The sequence below is a fragment of the Sycon ciliatum genome, chromosome 10 (assembly GCF_964019385.1).
Source record: "Sycon ciliatum chromosome 10, ocSycCili1.1, whole genome shotgun sequence".
In the NCBI taxonomy this organism is placed as follows: Eukaryota; Metazoa; Porifera; class Calcarea; order Leucosolenida; family Sycettidae; genus Sycon; species Sycon ciliatum.
The window spans coordinates 20247481-20261238 of NC_088652.1; the positions used below are offsets into that span (position 1 = coordinate 20247481).

At 48.3% G+C, this 13758-nt stretch overlaps 3 long non-coding RNA genes across 3 annotated transcripts; all 3 read left to right on the top strand.

Moving 5' to 3' along the window:
• Positions 1-306: 306 nt before the first annotated feature.
• On the top strand, positions 307-1581 carry LOC135826092 (uncharacterized). The gene is made up of 4 exons (XR_010555210.1): positions 307-366; positions 790-847; positions 1157-1214; positions 1524-1581. It is a non-coding gene; the product is annotated as an uncharacterized LOC135826092 (long non-coding RNA).
• Positions 1582-2989: 1408 nt separating this feature from the next.
• On the top strand, positions 2990-6352 carry LOC135825968 (uncharacterized). The gene is made up of 10 exons (XR_010555180.1): positions 2990-3049; positions 3359-3416; positions 3725-3782; positions 4092-4149; positions 4459-4516; positions 4826-4883; positions 5193-5250; positions 5561-5618; positions 5928-5985; positions 6295-6352. It is a non-coding gene; the product is annotated as an uncharacterized LOC135825968 (long non-coding RNA).
• A 6005-nt stretch (positions 6353-12357) lies between these two features.
• LOC135825713 (uncharacterized) lies at positions 12358-13498 on the top strand. Its single transcript, XR_010555117.1, has 4 exons — positions 12358-12397; positions 12707-12764; positions 13074-13131; positions 13441-13498. It is a non-coding gene; the product is annotated as an uncharacterized LOC135825713 (long non-coding RNA).
• Positions 13499-13758: the final 260 nt, after the last annotated feature.

A 13758-nucleotide genomic window follows, 5' to 3' on the forward strand; every position in this document is an offset into this window, starting at 1 on the left:
TGAGAAATTGTCTCTTTTTGACCATTTGTGCCCACGTGTCACTTTCAATGTACCTCTCTATAACATAACCCAGTTGTGACGGTAGTGGTCGCATTGATTTGATTTTTGGTTTGCTTGTAGGCCATTGGCACCCGTATTCAGTGACGTCAAAATTTTGGCACTTCTGTGAATAGTTTCGTCGCAAAGTGAAGAATCACGGGCAAAAAGGCCCAACACTTCGAGATAGCTTGATTTGAGCTTTGAGCAGCCCTGGGCAAGTTGTTTATTGAAATGTGGCATTTTTTCTTCGTGCACTTCCCTATGTCCAGCTAAACAACAAGATCAGGGTGGCGATGGTCAGTTCTTGAGCTTCGAACGGGCAGTAAGGTGAGAAATTGTCGCTTTTTGACCACTGGCGGCGATGGTCAGCTTTGTAGGCCGCTGGCACCCGTATTCAGTGACGCCAAAATTTTGGCACTGCTGTGAATCGTTTAGTCGCAAAGTGAAGAATCACGGGCAAAAAGGCCCAAAACTTCGAGATAGCTTGATTTCAGCTTTGAGCAGCCCTGGGCAAGTTGTTTATTGAAATGTGGCATTTTATTCTTCGTGCACTTCCTTGTAGGCCGCTGGCACCCGTATTCAGTGACGCTAAAATTTTGGCACTGCTGTGAATAGTTTAGCCGCAAAGTGAAGAATCACGGGCAAAAAGGCCCAAAACTTCGAGATAGCTTGATTTGAGCTTTGAGCAGCCCTGGGCAAGTTGTTTATTGAAATGTGGCATTTTTTCTTCGTGCACTTCCCTATGTCCAGCTAAAAAACAAGATTAGTGTGGCGATGGTCAGTTCTCGAGCTTCGAACGGGCAGAAAGGTGAGAAATTGTCTCTTTTTGACCATTTGTGCCCACGTGTCACTTTCAACGTACGTCTCTATAACATGAACCAGCTGTGGCGTGAGTGATCGCATTGATTTGATTTTTGGTTTGTTTGTAGGCCGCTGGCACCCGTATTCAGTGGCGCCAAAATTTTGGCACTGCTTTGAATCGTTTAGTCGTAAAGTGAAGAATCACGGGCAAAAAGGCCCAAAACTTCGAGATAGCTTGATTTGAGCTTTGAGCAGCCCTGGGCAAGCTGTTGATTGAAATGTGGCATTTTTTCTTCGTGCACTTCCCTATGTCCAGCTAAACAACAAGATCAGGGCGGCGATGCTCAGTTCTTGAGCTTCGAACGGGCAGAAAGGTGAGAAATTGTCGCTTTTTGACCATTTGTGCCCACGTGTCACTTTCAACGTACCTCTCTATAACATGGCCCCGCTGTGATTTAATTGGTCGCATTGATTTGATTTTTGGTTTGCTTGTAGGCCGCTGGCACCCGTATTCAGTGACGCCAAAATTTTGGCACTGCTGTGAATCGTTTAGTCGTAAAGTGAAGAATCACGGGCAAAAAGGCCCAAAACTTCGAAATAGCTTGATTTGAGCTTTGAGCAGCCCTGGGCAAGTTGTTTATTGAACTGTGGCATTTTTTCTTCGTGCACTTCCCTATGTCCAGCTAAACAACAAGATCAGGGTGGCGATGGTCAGTTCTTGAGCTTAGAACGGGCAGAAAGGTGAGAAATTGTCTCTTTTTGACCATTTGTGCCCACGTGTCACTTTCAACGTACCTCTCTATAACATGAACCAGCTGTGACGTGAGTGGTCGCATTGATTTGATTTTTGGTTTGCTTGTAGGCCGCTGGCACCCGTATTCAGTGGCGCCAAAATTTTGGCACTGCTTTGAATCGTTTAGTCGTAAAGTGAAGAATCACGGGCCAAAAGGCCCAAAACTTCGAGATAGCTTGATTTGAGCTTTGAGCAGCCCTGGGCAAGCTGTTGATTGAAATGTGGCATTTTTTCTTCGTGCACTTCCCTATGTCCAGCTAAACAACAAGATCAGGGCGGCGATGCTCAGTTCTTGAGCTTCGAACGGGCAGAAAGGTGAGAAATTGTCGCTTTTTGACCATTTGTGCCCACGTGTCACTTTCAACGTACCTCTCTATAACATGGCCCCGCTGTGATTTAATTGGTCGCATTGATTTGATTTTTGGTTTGCTTGTAGGCCGCTGGCACCCGTATTCAGTGACGCCAAAATTTTGGCACTGCTGTGAATCGTTTAGTCGTAAAGTGAAGAATCACGGGCAAAAAGGCCCAACACTTCGAGATAGCTTGATTTGAGCTTTGAGCAGCCCTGGGCAAGTTGTTTATTGAAATGTGGCATTTTTTCTTCGTGCACTTCCCTATGTCCAGCTAAACAACAAGATCAGGGCGGCGATGCTCAGTTCTTGAGCTTCGAACGGGCAGAAAGGTGAGAAATTGTCGCTTTTTGACCATTTGTGCCCACGTGTCACATTCGACGTACCTCTCTATAACATGACCCAGTTGTGACATGAGTGGTCGCATTGATTTGATTTTTGGTTTGCTTGTAGGCCGCTGGCACCCGTATTCAGTGACGCTAAAATTTTGGCACTGCTGTGAATAGTTTCGTCGCAAAGTGAAGAATCACGGGCAAAAAGGCCCATCACTTCGAGATAGGTTGATTTGAGCTTTGAGCAGCCCTGGGCAAGTTGTTTATTGAAATGTGGCATTTTTTCTTCGTGCTTTTCCCTATGTCCAGCTAAACAACAAGATCAGGGTGGCGATGGTCAGTTCTTGAGCTTCGAACGGGCAGAAAGGTGAGAAATTGTCTCTTTTTGACCATTTGTGCCCACGTGTCACTTTCAACGTACCTCTCTATAACATGACCCAGCTGTGACGTGAGTGGTCGCATTGATTTGATTTTTGGTTTGCTTTTAGGCCGCTGGCACCCGTATTCAGTGACGCCAAAATTTGGGCACTGCTATGAATAATTTAGCCGCAAAGTGAAGAATCACGGGCAAAAAGGCCCAAAACTTCGAGATAGCTTGATTTGAGCTTTGAGCAGCCCTGGGCAATGTGTTTATTGAAATGTGGCATTTTTTCTTCGTGCACTTCCCTATGTCCAGCTAAACAACAAGATCAGGGCGGCGATGCTCAGTTCTTGAGCTTCGAACGGGCAGAAAGGTGAGAAATTGTCGCTTTTTGACCATTTGTGCCCACGTGTCACTTTCAACGTACCTCTCTATAACATGGCCCCGCTGTGATTTAATTGGTCGCATTGATTTGATTTGTGGTTTGCTTGTAGGCCGCTGGCACCCGTATTCAGTGACGCCAAAATTTTGGCACTGCTGTGAATCGTTTAGTCGTAAAGTGAAGAATCACGGGCAAAAAGGCCCAAAACTTCGAAATAGCTTGATTTGAGCTTTGAGCAGCCCTGGGCAAGTTGTTTATTGAAATGTGGCATTTTTTCTTCGTGCACTTCCCTATGTCCAGCTAAACAACAAGATCAGGGTGGTGATGGTCAGTTCTTGAGCTTAGAACGGGCAGAAAGGTGAGAAATTGTCTCTTTTTGACCATTTGTGCCCACGTGTCACTTTCAACGTATCTCTCTATAACATGACCCAGTTGTGACGTGAGTGGTCGCATTGATTTGATTTTGGTTTGCTTGTAGGCCGCTGGCACCCGTATTCAGTGACGCCAAAATTTTGGCACTGCTATGAATAATTTAGCCGCAAAGTGAAGAATCACGGGCAAAAAGGCCCAAAACTTCGAGATAGCTTGATTTGAGCTTTGAGCAGCCCTGGGCAATGTGTTTATTGAAATGTGGCATTTTTTCTTCGTGCACTTCCCTATGTCCAGCTAAACAACAAGATCAGGGTGGCGATGGTCAGTTTTTCAGCTTCGAACGGGCAGAGAGGTGAGAAATTGTCGCTTTTTGACCATTTGTGCCCACGTGTCACTTTCAACGTACCTCTCTATAACATGACCCAGCTGTGATGTGAGTGGTCGCATTGATTTGATTTTTGGTTTGCTTGTAGGCCGCTGGCACCCGTATTCAGTGACGCTAAAATTTTGGCACTGCTGTGAATAGTTTAGCCGCAAAGTGAAGAATCACGGGCAAAAAGGCCCAAAACTTCGAGATAGCTTGATTTCAGCTTTGAGCAGCCCTGGGCAAGTTGTTTATTGAAATGTGGCATTTTTTCTTCGTGCACTTCCCTATGTTCAGCTAAACAACAAGATCAGCGTGGCGATGGTCAGTTCTTGAGCTTCGAACGGGCAGAAAGGTGAGAAATTGTCGCTTTTTGACCATTTGTGCCCACGTGTCACTTTCAACGTACCTCTCTATAACATGACCCAGCTGTGACGTGAGTGGTCGCATTGATTTGATTTTTGGTTTCCTTGTAGGCCGCTGGCACCCGTATTCAGTGACGCTAAAATTTTGGCACTGCTTTGAATCGTTTAGTCGTAAAGTGAAGAATCACGGGCAAAAAGGCCCAAAACTTCGAGATAGCTTGATTTGAGCTTTGAGCAGCCCTGGGCGAGTTGTTTATTGAAATGTGGCATTTTTTCTTCGTGCACTTCCCTATGTCCAGCTAAACAACAAGATCAGGGTGGCGATGGTCAGTTTTTCAGCTTCGAACGGGCAGAGAGGTGAGAAATTGTCGCTTTTTGACCATTTGTGCCCACGTGTCACTTTCAACGTACCTCTCTATAACATGACCCAGCTGTGATGTGAGTGGTCGCATTGATTTGATTTTTGGTTTGCTTGTAGGCCGCTGGCACCCGTATTCAGTGACGCTAAAATTTTGGCACTGCTGTGAATAGTTTAGCCGCAAAGTGAAGAATCACGGGCAAAAAGGCCCAAAACTTCGAGATAGCTTGATTTCAGCTTTGAGCAGCCCTGGGCAAGTTGTTTATTGAAATGTGGCATTTTTTCTTCGTGCACTTCCCTATGTCCAGCTAAACAACAAGATCAGCGTGGCGATGGTCAGTTCTTGAGCTTCGAACGGGCAGAACGGTGAGAAATTGTCGCTTTTTGACCATTTGTGCCCACGTGTCACTTTCAACGTACCTCTCTATAACATGACCCAGCTGTGACGTGAGTGGTCGCATTGATTTGATTTTTGGTTTCCTTGTAGGCCGCTGGCACCCGTATTCAGTGACGCTAAAATTTTGGCACTGCTGTGAATAGTTTAGCCGCAAAGTGAAGAATCACGGGCAAAAAGGCCCAAAACTTCGAGATAGCTTGATTTCAGCTTTGAGCAGCCCTGGGCAAGTTGTTTATTGAAATGTGGCATTTTTTCTTCGTGCACTTCCCTATGTCCAGCTAAAAAACAAGATTAGTGTGGCGATGGTCAGTTCTCGATCTTCGAACGGGCAGAAAGGTTGAGAAATTGTCGCTTTTTGACCATTTGTGCCCACGTGTCACTTTCAACGTACCTCTCTATAACATGACCCAGCTGTGACGTGAGTGGTCGCATTGATTTGATTTTTGGTTTGCTTGTAGGCCGCTGGCACCCATATTCAATGGCGCCAAAATTTTGGCACTGCTTTGAATCGTTTAGTCGTAAAGTGAAGAATCACGGGCAAAAAGGCCCAAAACTTCGAGATAGCTTGATTTGAGCTTTGAGCAGCCCTGGGCGAGTTGTTTATTGAAATGTGGCATTTTTTCTTCGTGCACTTCCCTATGTCCAGCTAAACAACAAGATCAGGGTGGCGATGGTCAGTTTTTCAGCTTCGAACGGGCAGAGAGGTGAGAAATTGTCGCTTTTTGACCATTTGTGCCCACGTGTCACTTTCAACGTACCTCTCTATAACATGACCCAGCTGTGATGTGAGTGGTCGCATTGATTTGATTTTTGGTTTGCTTGTAGGCCGCTGGCACCCGTATTCAGTGACGCTAAAATTTTGGCACTGCTGTGAATAGTTTAGCCGCAAAGTGAAGAATCACGGGCAAAAAGGCCCAAAACTTCGAGATAGCTTGATTTCAGCTTTGAGCAGCCCTGGGCAAGTTGTTTATTGAAATGTGGCATTTTTTCTTCGTGCACTTCCCTATGTCCAGCTAAACAACAAGATCAGCGTGGCGATGGTCAGTTCTTGAGCTTCGAACGGGCAGAACGGTGAGAAATTGTCGCTTTTTGACCATTTGTGCCCACGTGTCACTTTCAACGTACCTCTCTATAACATGACCCAGCTGTGACGTGAGTGGTCGCATTGATTTGATTTTTGGTTTCCTTGTAGGCCGCTGGCACCCGTATTCAGTGACGCTAAAATTTTGGCACTGCTGTGAATAGTTTAGCCGCAAAGTGAAGAATCACGGGCAAAAAGGCCCAAAACTTCGAGATAGCTTGATTTCAGCTTTGAGCAGCCCTGGGCAAGTTGTTTATTGAAATGTGGCATTTTTTCTTCGTGCACTTCCCTATGTCCAGCTAAAAAACAAGATTAGTGTGGCGATGGTCAGTTCTCGATCTTCGAACGGGCAGAAAGGTTGAGAAATTGTCGCTTTTTGACCATTTGTGCCCACGTGTCACTTTCAACGTACCTCTCTATAACATGACCCAGCTGTGACGTGAGTGGTCGCATTGATTTGATTTTTGGTTTGCTTGTAGGCCGCTGGCACCCATATTCAATGGCGCCAAAATTTTGGCACTGCTTTGAATCGTTTAGTCGTAAAGTGAAGAATCACGGGCAAAAAGGCCCAAAACTTCGAGATAGCTTGATTTGAGCTTTGAGCAGCCCTGGGCGAGTTGTTTATTGAAATGTGGCATTTTTTCTTCGTGCACTTCCCTATGTCCAGCTAAACAACAAGATCAGGGTCGCTGTTGTGAACCACCAGTTCTCAATTGGGAAAGGCCTTCGCGCTTATGGCATTGTATTCGGTGAAATGTTGTATTTCGACTCCGCCGTACCGCTGATGTTGCTGCATGGCATACGCTATATGCGTTGTGTGCGTTTTGCTGTATACGCTGTTATGTCCAGTTTTATATGCTTATGTTTTGCATGTACGCTGTTTCTGCATGCTATAAATAGCTGGTGTTATTAGTGTTCATTGTTAATTATCAGATGAAGTGAAATATACTGTGTAAAGGAAAAGAGTTGTCCTCGTGCCGTGTGGTCGTACGATCCTGACAATTTAGAGAATCTCAGAGGGTTCATAACATTTGGCGACCACGCCAGGATAGGAGCGAGCATGGCAGAGCAACTACACAATTTGGAAGCCAGCTTTATCGCCAATGGAGTTCGGTTAGGATTAGAAGGCGAGTTGTTGATGGAACATGTGGAGCAGAGGCTCCAACAGTACGAGGAGCGTGAGGAGCGCAGTGCCAGACGGCGAGAGGAGGCGCTCCGCACCGAGTTTGACAAAACACTAAAGGAGATTAACGAGCGCATCGCCAATGCGTATGAGGGTGATGGTAAAGCCGCGATGGGAGGTACAGAGGAAGCTCCCAGTAACAGCGGGGGGCGTCAACCGTTGATGAAAATCCCCTCATATGATGGAACGCAGCCACTGGAGCGTTATCTTGACCTGTTCGAGGACATCTGCTCCAAGAACGAGTTCGAAGAAAGCGAATGGCTGCTGCGACTGCGCATCGCGCTAGCGGGTAGCAAAGCGGAGAGGATATGTATTGGATGCAATAATTACGAGGAAGCGAAGCGAGAGTTGCTCGCCTCGCTCGGAAAGACTCCGGATAAAGCGTGGAAGACATTGCTGACAGGCAAGCAGCGGTCAGATGAGTCGTTTCACCAATACGTTGTCCGTGTTTGCCGAGAAGTAGAAGTGTGGGCCACACTCGCTATGACAGAAGATGGCGAGGTGGACACCAAGTATAGCGCCGATATAGGTAAAATGTCCCCGGTGCTGCAAGCAATGGCAAAGCAGGTAATCTTGGAGCAATGCGGACCTGAGATGAAGACGTACCTGGTCGAACGGCAGTGCTACGGGATGTCACTGCGCCAGGTACAGGAGCACGGCGCGTCTTACCAGGTCGCGCACGGACGACAGGGTGATACTGCCAGGAAGCCAGTAGAACGATCCGTGCCAAGGCCCACGGCGTCGGCACAGTGCATGGCGATATCGGTCGCAGATGCAGAGAAGCAGCTAAAGTCGCTGCCACTGGAAGGGAGAAAGGGTTTTCTGCAGCGAGAGAGACTCTGCTGGAACTGCCTTAAGTATGGCCATATGGCCAGAGAATGTCGGTCAGGCTCGAGATGTACGAAATGCCAGAGGAAACACCACCTGCTAATACATGAGGTGTTGGATAGAGCAGGTTACAGCCGGGAGAAACCGACTGAGATAGTTACGGAGAAGAATGTTGGGTCGTGCTGTCTACACTCGCCAAGTGTGCGGCTGATGACCGGAGTGGCACGAGTTGAGGGAAGAACTCGAAACGCGAAGGTTCGCGTGTTCCTGGACTCGGGTGCTGAGGCGTCATTCGTGACTGCAGCGTTGGTGTCAGCAATCGATGCAGAACACGTTGGGGTTGAAAATGTAGAGGTGAAGCCGTTCGGCGCGGAACCAACCCAACAGCGCATGGATAAGTACGCCATCACGATCCAGGGTAGCTCCACTAGCATTCGGGTACGCGCGTTCGTGAAACCAACGCTTGAGATGGACCTGAAGTGCGCAAGTCCGCAGACCATTGCCCAGTGGCACAGTTGGGGAGTAGAGCTGAGTGACAAGCCTCAACAAGGGACATCAGACGAAATACATATGCTGATTGGTGCAGACTATATCAACGCGGTACTGCACAGCAAGAAGGAAGTTAATGGTGAGACGGTGTGGAACACAGAGATAGGTAATGTATTATCTGGTCCAGCGTCTGCACCAAGTCAAAACAGTCAGCCGGTGACCGTGTCATGTGTCACAGCCCACATTGAACAACTATGGCAGTTGGATGAACCTCCAGGACAACATCAGCACCTGCCATCTTTCCCGCTATGTCGCCAGGGCAGCGGGTACCAAGTGGGTCTTTTGTGGCGAAATGAGCGTCGCCCAACGGATAACTTTGCTCAAGCTAGAGTCATCGCAACGCGGCTTCTTGAAAAGCTGAAGAGGAATGGGAAGCGTGCGCTCTATGATGATGTGCTGATCAGGGAGTACCGCGAGCTTGGAGCAATTGAGCTGGAGCCATGTGAGAGCGATGCCGGGTACTATGTACCGCATCATGGTGTATTCCGCGAGCACGCTGCAACCACGAAGTTAAGAGTGGTGTTCAATGCCTCGGCGACGGCTCCAGATGGCAAGTCGTTGAACGACATGGTTGACCCTGGACCGTCGCTATTACCGAGTCTCGCAGGTATGCTATTACGGTTCCGTGAATATAAGAGCGCGCTGCAAGCGGACATCCGCAAGGCTTTCTTCATGGTCGCGGTTAATCCCGAAGACCGTCCGTACCTGCGTTTCTTGTGGCCCGGTCGAAGCGACAGCGATGAACTGTTAACCTGGAGGCTAACGAAACTGCCATTTGGCGTAAACTGCTCGCCGTACATGCTTACTGCGGTGATTCAGCATCACTTGAAGGAGCTACGGGCGTTGTCTGCACCCAAAGAGCGAGATCGTATTGATCTCTTGCTCACGAGTTTCTACGTTGACGATTTGGTCTCTAGTGTGTCAAATGCCTCGGAAGCCAAGGAGATGCAAGAGTTCAGCGTGCGTGTGCTTACGGATGCTGGCATGGAGTTACGCAAGTGGCGAGGCAACGAAATCCCGTGCGATCCAGAGGCCGGAGATAAAGTCCTCGGTCTGAAATGGAAAACCAGTGATGACTTGCTCAGCATAGCAGCGCTAGGCGAGTCCAATAGGCCGTCTGTTTGGACCCGGCGATCCCTCCTCAAGTGTGTTGCATCAGTGTTTGATCCGCTAGGTCTAGCAGCACCGGCAGTTGTGCCGGGAAAGATACTGCTACAGCAAGCCTGGAAAGTCGGAGGCGACTGGGATGATATGTTGCCTGATGGCATCGCAGCCGCATGTGCGCAATGGTGGGGAGAGTTGGCCGAAGTGGTGAGCATTGACATACCACGTTGGATTTGCTGCAATCTTGACACGCCGATTGCGCTTCATGCCTTCGCCGATGCCAGTGAGAAAGCGTTTGGATGTTGTTTGTATGCAGTCGTCAATGGACAGTCGCACTTGGTATTTGCCAAGGCCAAAGTGTCACCTGTGTCTCCGCCCACGTTAGCCCGCCTTGAGTTACAAGCAGTATGTTTAGCGGCTCGCTACGCTGAGTTTGTGGTGAAGGAGCTGCGTGTTACCGTCACGCAAGTCTATGGCTGGACTGACAGTCTCACTACCGTTCATTGGATCAGTAATCCATCGTACAAATGGAAAACATTTGTGGCTAACCGCGTCAGTCAAGTCCAAGAGATATCGAAGAAGGTCGGCATTGTGTGGAACCATTGCCCGGGCCTTCACAACCCAGCAGATTTACCGTCGCGTGGGAGTAGTGCACAGCAGATCCGTAGTCCGTTCTGGAGGGGCGGACCAACCTGGATCACGGAGCCCAATGGCTGGCCCACCGCATCCTCAACCGCAGCTACAGATGAGTCCAGTGTAGAAGTACGAGTGTCAGCCACCACCTGTAGTCGAGAATCTGATAAGGAATGGTGGCTCCGATTCAGTAAATGGTCGAGGGCACAGGGCATGGTGACTCGGATGTTGCAGTGGAAGCACACTGAGCCTCGTGCTGAACTCTATTTTGCAGCAGACAACGTATTGTACCGCATCGTTCAAGCCGCATGTTTCGCTGAGGATCTTGAGCTGATCAAGCAAGGTCAACCAGTGAAGCCCGGGTCGAAGGTGTATCAGCTTGCACCGTTTCTGGATGAGCATGGAGTGCTCAGAGCCGGGGGACGACTTCAGCACAGCGAGTTGGCGTATGGAGCCAAGCACCCAGTCCTGTTAGGCAAACATCATCTGACCGATTTGCTGTTGGAGAAAATGCATGTTGAAAGGATGCACCAAGGTGTAGAAGGAGTCTTGTCGTTTATCCGTCAGAAATTCTGGATTATCGGTGGTCGACGAGCGCTACGCAACATTACTCAGCGATGTGTTACATGCCGCCGCTACAAGGCTAAGGCTGCCTCAGAAGTCTGCCCGCCGCTGCCAGAAGACCGAGTTGTTCACGAGAGGCCGTTCGCAACTACCGGCATCGACTATGCTGGTCCGTTGTACGTGCGCCGTGGTGAGTCATCTCCGAAGGTATGGATAGCATTGTTTGTGTGTGCCACCACCAGAGCAGTTCACTTGGAGGTGGTCGATAGTTTAAGTACCGAGTCATTCTTGATGGCATTTCGGAAGTTTGTCGCGAGACGTAGTTTGCCGTCTCGGATCAGGTCTGACAACGCTACAACGTTCAAGGCGGCATCTGACAAACTGAGTGTGCCATGGATGTTCAATCCTCCAGCTGCACCATGGCATGGAGGCTTCTATGAGCGAATGGTTGGTACAGTGAAGAGTGCCTTGAAAAAGGTAATGGGAACAGCGTTTCTGAAGGTTCAGGAGCTTGAGACCATCTTGTATGAGGTTGAAGCAGTGGTGAATAGTCGTCCGTTAACTTATGTGTCTGATAGCCTGGATGAGCCACCAGTAACCCCTGCAATGATGATGGGTAACATTTGGATGTCGTCAGCGAAGCCAGCAGGTACCCCGGACGCTACGCATATGTCAGCGAGATTGCGTTACCTCAGTCAGACACTGAAGCATGTCAAGAATCGTTGGGAGGTGGAGTACCTAAGTCAGCTGAACAAGCACCAACAGACCATGTCGCGCCCTTTAGCTGTGGGTGATGTTGTCTTTGTTCTCGATGATACCAAGCGCAAACAGTTCTGGCGTTTGGGACGGATCATCGAGTTATTCCCTGGTCGAGATGGCAAGCGTCGTGTTGCCAAGGTTAAGTTAAGTACCAGTACCCTGTTGAGGCCGATCCAAAGGTTAGTGCCATTAGAAGTATCGTCACAGGACGTGGCTCCTGGGCTTGCCGATACCGCTCAACCTGCTATCGTCCCTCAGCAGCCAGCGTATGAACCGCCAGCATCGTTACCACCACCACGGCAGCAGGAGATGACGCGTGCTGGGCGCGTAGTCAGAGCCCCGGATCGTTTTTGACTTGTGTGCATTGTTGTACGGCGGTGAGAAGCCCTTTGGTGGGGAGAATGTTGTGAACCACCAGTTCTCAATTGGGAAAGGCCTTCGCGCTTATGGCATTGTATTCGGTGAAATGTTGTATTTCGACTCCGCTGTACCGCTGATGTTGCTGCATGGCATACGCTATATGCGTTGTGTGCGTTTTGCTGTATACGCTGTTATGTCCAGTTTTATATGCTTATGTTTTGCATGTACGCTGTTTCTGCATGCTATAAATAGCTGGTGTTATTAGTGTTCATTGTTAATTATCAGATGAAGTGAAATATACTGTGTAAAGGAAAAGAGTTGTCCTCGTGCCGTGTGGTCGTACGATCCTGACAATTTAGAGAATCTTAGAGGGTTCATAACAGTCGCGATGGTCAGTTTTTCAGCTTCGAACTGGCAGAGAGGTGAGAAATTGTCGCTTTTTGACCATTTGTGCCCACGTGTCACTTTCAACGTACCTCTCTATAACATGACCCAGCTGTGATGTGAGTGGTCGCATTGATTTGATTTTTGGTTTGCTTGTAGGCCATTGGCACCCGTATTCAGTGACGTCAAAATTTTGGCACTTCTGTGAATAGTTTCGTCGCAAAGTGAAGAATCACGGGCAAAAAGGCCCAAAACTTCGAGATAGCTTGATTTGAGCTTTGAGCAGCCCTGGGCAATGTGTTTATTGAAATGTGGCATTTTTTCTTCGTGCACTTCCCTATGTCCAGCTAAACAACAAGATCAGGGTGGCGATGGTCAGTTTTTCAGCTTCGAACGGGCAGAGAGGTGAGAAATTGTCGCTTTTTGACCATTTGTGCCCACGTGTCACTTTCAACGTACCTCTCTATAACATGACCCAGCTGTGATGTGAGTGGTCGCATTGATTTGATTTTTGGTTTGCTTGTAGGCCGCTGGCACCCGTATTCAGTGACGCTAAAATTTTGGCACTGCTGTGAATAGTTTAGCCGCAAAGTGAAGAATCACGGGCAAAAAGGCCCAAAACTTCGAGATAGCTTGATTTCAGCTTTGAGCAGCCCTGGGCAAGTTGTTTATTGAAATGTGGCATTTTTTCTTCGTGCACTTCCCTATGTTCAGCTAAACAACAAGATCAGCGTGGCGATGGTCAGTTCTTGAGCTTCGAACGGGCAGAAAGGTGAGAAATTGTCGCTTTTTGACCATTTGTGCCCACGTGTCACTTTCAACGTACCTCTCTATAACATGACCCAGCTGTGACGTGAGTGGTCGCATTGATTTGATTTTTGGTTTCCTTGTAGGCCGCTGGCACCCGTATTCAGTGACGCTAAAATTTTGGCACTGCTTTGAATCGTTTAGTCGTAAAGTGAAGAATCACGGGCAAAAAGGCCCAAAACTTCGAGATAGCTTGATTTGAGCTTTGAGCAGCCCTGGGCAAGTTGTTTATTGAAATGTGGCATTTTTTCTTCGTGCACTTCCCTATGTCCAGCTAAACAACAAGATCAGGGTGGCGATGGTCAGTTTTTCAGCTTCGAACGGGCAGAGAGGTGAGAAATTGTCGCTTTTTGACCATTTGTGCCCACGTGTCACTTTCAACGTACCTCTCTATAACATGACCCAGCTGTGACGTGAGTGGTCGCATTGATTTGATTTTTGGTTTCCTTGTAGGCCGCTGGCACCCGTATTCAGTGACGCTAAAATTTTGGCACTGCTGTGAATAGTTTAGCCGCAAAGTGAAGAATCACGGGCAAAAAGGCCCAAAACTTCGAGATAGCTTGATTTCAGCTTTGAGCAGCCCTGGGCAAGT